The following is a 6000-nucleotide window of genomic DNA, read 5'->3' as shown; positions in this document are numbered from 1 at the left end:
GCACAGATGTTGCCTCTTCCTCTTCGTCGCGTGTTAACCTGCTAATGACTCACATGTACAACTTTACAGCACTACAGAGACCATCCTCAATACTGCTTCTCCTCCTCGTCTTCCTCACCTCATCAAGTGCAGATGAAGCCGCTGTGTGATTAAAATGTTCCACAGATGTTGTTTTCCCACCTCTTCCTCCCTCTCGCTCTTCCTCCTCCTCCTCTTAAACTGTGAAATCATGCATCCGTGGAGGACTACTCTAACTCGTAGTCGCACGTCTCCTCCTCCTCACACTTCTACTTCTCTTTGGTACATTTATTCAACTACTGTCTTGTGTACTTACATTTCCTGGTACTTATACATATTTTTCCTGCTCAACATTCACTGTAACACATAAGGATTCATTTGTAAAAGGACTAAACACTCAAACAGCCTTAGATTCACAAACTGACCACCAAGAGAAACCAAAGACCCTCTGACAGAAACAAACTCCAGATTAGACACCATAACTGCATGTAAGGGCCCGAAAAGAGACACAGCCAAAAAAAACAACACAGCAAAAGATCATCAGAGCGAAGAAAAACGACACGAGAGACAAAACCACCACAAAAAGAAGCAAGCTGCAAGAAAAGTGCCACAAAGAGAAGAACACATCACAAACAGAGCAGTCACTGTGAAACACCAAACCACCAGGAACAGATAACAAAACTACCACAAAGTCGATTCTTTGGAATTAAATGTTCTGGTCTGGTTCTGTAACAAATGTTGGTGCTAGAGATTCTGCTGCTGCAGTTCACTGCTACAACACACAATAAGCAGCAGTAGTAGCTCCTCATTCCAGGGGTGGAGCTGGGGACTGGGGAGGCACATTTAGAAAAGGATTTGAAAGGTTTTTGGAAAAAATTGTCATCACAACGAGCATTTTCCTTTTTTTTATTTCAGATCATTTGGCCTCTGCAGGAAATTCCAGGAAAAACCAAAACCAACTTATTTGATTCAAGTGTTTAAGCCTCATCTTCCCTCTTACACTCACTCTAATCTGCTTTGTTTAACAATGTACGTCCTGCATGTGTGTGTGTGTGTGTGTGTGTGTGTGTGTGTCCTTTCCAAACACTCTTTGTGTTAAAGTGCTGATGAAGCTGTTGTGTGATTTAGAACGTGCTACACAGATGTTCCCCCATGATTGATGGCTTCATTTATTGTCTGAGCGCTGAATGTAATAAACTCATTAGCGCGGTGTGTGTGTGTGTGTGTGTGTGTCTTTCTGACGGCAGATGAAAAGATGAGCTGTTGCTCCGTTTAGCTGAACTCAGCCGGTGGTTTTTTGTTTTTCGTGTGTGAGTTCAGTCGCCGACCATCAGCCGACCTTCCTGCCAGAGAAGGATCCATGAATGAAACTAAAAGTGCAGCCACGGACGATTAAGACTTTAAAATTATTTTAAAACCCTGAAGTTGTTCAGTAGAATTGTTTCATTTGATCTCAGTCACAGAGAAACGTGAATTTGTTCCAAATGTTCCATGTTGATCTGTGACAAGTGAAGTTTGGCCTCCAGTGAACTACATAACAATCAATCAATGAATCAATCAACCAGGAGCCTAATTGTTGAAAAATCTCCAGGCAACTACAGAAGAAACATAAAAGAAATCAAATTACAGCAGAGAGGCCACAAAACAGACGGAAAAATTTCTAAAAGTGAAAAATCTGCAGAGACACAAAACAGCAAAGAGTCACATCATGTACACAATGAGATACAAGAGCAACAAGTGAGGCCAAACGTCCACACACAACAAAATGACCCCAAACCCTCAGTCAGATACAGAGACACAGACTTCTACGTGTCTCTGTCCATTGTCTCATAATCCGTGAAAACCTTGTCTGTCCTGGCCCTGCATTGAAGTGTCTCTTGTGGTTGACCTTTGACCCCCACTGCTGAAACACGTAAAGACGGCATCCGTGTTTCCCCAGTGAGGTGATTGAAAGCTCTCATTTGGGGAGTGTGGCCCTGCAGGTCAGTTTCCTCAGCACCATGTCTCATTACAGCTGCGTCCTCTGCTCACTCACGTTGTTCACTTTCCTCCGTCCATTCCAGCCTGAGGTCTGACTGTGAATCACAGTCCGACAGAAGAGCTGGAGGACTGTGTCGTGATTGGCCGGTGACAGATTCCTGTAAATCCGAAAATATGTTGGTTCCATGGTCTGTAAAAACCGATGGACAGTACGTCCTCCCACTTGGAGACATCTAATGGCTGTAGTCAACTGATACAACTAGTAAATATTAAACGTGTTTTAAAAACTGCTGAACACTAAAGACTAGAATCTTTAGACAGCACACATGTAACAGTCAGCACCGACTGAACCGGCCTGACACTGACCAGGACCAACGCCGTCACGTGTGAATCTCATTAATAATCAGTGGTAGTCGCTCAGTGTGTTCAGGCCTTTCATGGAGGCAGCAGCCTCCTGTGTTTAACCTGCTTCACAGCGAAGCCACAGCATGAATCAAACTGAACCTTTGGGAAAAATGATCAGTTTTCTGTGGGGAGCGACGCTGCCAACTCGCTCTCGCTCCCCGCGCTCGTCTCTTGGACGTCGCCTCCGTCTCCGCTTCTTCACCAGTTTATTTTTTTCCTCTCCTCGCTGCTATCAATAGGGCATCTGACAGGCACGTGTGGTTCGTGCGAGGATGAGACGGTTTCCCCCTCACAGTCAGTCGATGTGTTTGCAGCGTGCTGCCTCCACACCGCTGCAGGACGGATGCAGCACTAATATATTTGGTAATGACCCAGTTCTGCAGGGTGCTGGCAGGGTGAGCGCTGGCTCCTGCAGCACGACGTCCAAAAATAAACCAAACTCAAAATTCAGGAAGGAAAAACCCCAAGTGCCGGATAAAAAAGTGACTGACTGTATTTATGTGATGGTGACTCCAGGTGGTGTCAGGATGTGACTGATTAACACTGAAGTTCTTCATTAGTGGATGTTCCCACTGAAAACTGTTTCCCATTGGAAACGTTTCGCTCCGGGCCTCAGTATGTTTAACATTACATTTAAAAGTTTTCAAAAAATTACCAGAAAGCAGCACATTTAAGTATTTGCTTTATGTTTTTTCATATACAATTTGTTAATCAACCTGCACAATTGATTAATTTGGTGCCGTCAATGCTTAAAGTAGTTTTATTTAACTTAAACTATTTTTCTTAAGTTACTGTTCTGCTGGTTCGGGGATGTTGGTCATCCAGGAAAAAGACTGGACTGAGGCTCATCAGCCCTAAATAGCTTCTACCAGGCCTGGACTGAACCAGGTGCCCTGTTGAATGCAGGGAGGAGGAAATATAGTGTTATAGTTCATTTACAGCTTTAATTGTTACATTATTTTTGTTGCTGTTCTATATAAAAACATGTAGGAATGTTCAGTAGTAGTTTGCTCAGCCTGCTTTGACCTGCCAGTATATAAGTTGCCCTTTTTGTGTCACTCAGCTTAGGTCATAAAGATAAACCAACCTGCACTGAGTGTGTGAAGAGTTTTCTCTGGATGCACAGGTGGATCACTGAGTCAGACCCGTGATGATGTGAAATAGACACAAATCGGTCCAATTTTATAAAACACATTCATGGCAAAGTGATGAAAAATGATCAGGAGAAGAAGCAGGTACCAACCAAAAACACCCACCAACACACCAAACAGCTGAAAGGTTTAAAAAAGTCACAAATGATCAAATCAGACAAAATGACGACAAACGGTGAAAAAATAAAGAGACTAAAAACAAACCTATAATAAAAAATTAATGATAGATGACGAGCAAATTAGACTGATAACACGACTAAAACACGACTACTGACTAAAATGTGCACAGAGCAGCAGAAATGTTCTGTGTCTCTTTCAGTCTGGGCCCCCGGTCGGAGGACTGGGGGCCCTGGGGGCCTCCCATGCTCACAGCTGCTGTGACAAAGTGTCCTGCAGATGAGACGTAGCCTGTCCCCTCAAAATAAGACCCCGTGACCCATTTACACATCAGTAAACTCACTTTGAGCCTCCTCTCTGTGACAAACACCGCTCACAACCTCGATTCCAGTCCCTGCTGATTCTCACTTTTTACTGCTTTGGAGTCGGGTCACTCGTCCGGAGGGAACGGAGGCCTACATCCTCTCCGTTTGCACCGGGAGCTGAATTCCCAAAGACGGCTGGATTTTAGGTCAGCCTGTTCTGGATTTCACAGATTAAATGTGTGCGTGTTCAGAGGTTCCTGTGTGGCTTTTCCCAAACCTGGATCAGAAACTGCTGCTGGACTAGTTTCTCCACTGACATTAGAACATTTTTCATCTTAATCACAGTGACTGTAGAGTCAGTGTAAAGCTATTCAAGTTTTATTACAGCATCTCATACCAGACCTCTGGTATGTGATGAAGTTCCTGTCAATGAACAGTGTGGTTGTGAAGTTTTAGAATGAACACAAATTTTCCCTTTGAGCTGAAACTTCAGTAATAACAGACTCATAATCTGACTTTGTATTTTTGCCTTTCAGCTCTCATTCATGTTATTACACACAAACTACCACAGTGCTTCTCGTGTGCTTTCAGCTTCCTGATACCAAGATAGTACCTGCTTATGACTTTAGCACCTACCTTTTCTTTTCTTAATGGTTGTGTATCTGAGATATTTTTAGTTCACAGAAACAGGAAAAGCACAGAGTGAGGAGGACGTGGCTGCAGCTTCATCACATGTGTGAATAGGAACAATGTGAGTGACACTTCTCTGGGGTTTTGGCACATTTTCTGTCTTACACCCCCCACTAACACACACACACACACACACACACACACACACACACGCACTGTGTGCACCGCAGGAATCCAGTGATGCATTTTAACTGGTGCAGTGTCGCTCATCTGAATCACCTCTTTTTATTCCACATCCACTTCATCAGTTTAATCTTTAGTAGATGTTTTGTATTAAATTTGAGCGCTTTGAATTCTGTTCTGTGTTTAGTTACATCAGGACTTAAAACGGTCATGAATCGTGTTTTATCACGGTTGTAATTAGAAATGTTTCCCTTTAAAATCAAAGGACTGATCCAGTTGAAAATGATCCAGCTTGAAATGTTTGTGTGTAGCTTTGTGAGCCTTTACGAACTGGTGGGCTGCTCAGTAGGTAGTGGGCCACCTTCCCCCTACCAGGAGCCCATTAGGTTTATTTCATCCGTGGTTCCTGATGATGACGCTGCATCGTGCTGCCTAATAATGATACGTATGAAAATATGAATGAGCGGATAAGAACAGAAAACATGAAATCACACTAGAATCTAATGGCTGTTCAAACTTTTACAATCACAGGCTTCCAGCGGCTGCTCGGAGGGAAAAATAGGCTGAATTGATTCATTTTTTGCTTTTAGACTGGTTGTTTATGCAGAATATTTCCCGTTAATATCATTTAAGAAAAAAAGAAGTTTGTTTTCATTTAGGGTTAACACTGCTGCTCCAACTCTAGAGGCGCTGATTCATAGCAGCACGACAGCGATTCGACCTGATGTGAACCAGCTCCCGTTTCTGTGAAATGAGGCAGTGGGTGGATGTGTAGCTCACGCAGGAAAATGAAAACAAAGTCTTGACCCTGACTGGATTTCTTCCTGGAGGACTCCTGCGGGTCCTCGCCCCTCAGTTTGAACCCCTCTGAACCAATCAATAATTTAAGTCTAATCTGACTCTGACTCGTAATATCAGAGGAACAAATGTTCTTTCAATGCATTTTCTTATTTTAGTGATGTATGCTGAGCCCCTAAATCCCGCGGGAATTCCTGCATCTCGCGGGTTTCCCTTCATGCATCTTTAATGAGCAGCTCGCCTGAAACGTCGCCTGCTCTTGTTTCTTCCCACAGGCGATAATTGCTTGATTTTTGTTTCCAGGAAACACTCCGTCTCCTCTGCACAATGTTTGATCTTATTACGGAAACTGACGAAGTGACTTCATTCCTAATTGCGTTTCACGTTAGTCGCGTTATAGATTCATAACTTCT

Source organism: Channa argus, chromosome 19 (assembly GCF_033026475.1).
Source record: "Channa argus isolate prfri chromosome 19, Channa argus male v1.0, whole genome shotgun sequence".
NCBI classification, from domain to species: domain Eukaryota; kingdom Metazoa; phylum Chordata; class Actinopteri; order Anabantiformes; family Channidae; genus Channa; species Channa argus.
Note: the sequence above shows the minus strand (reverse complement) of the source record.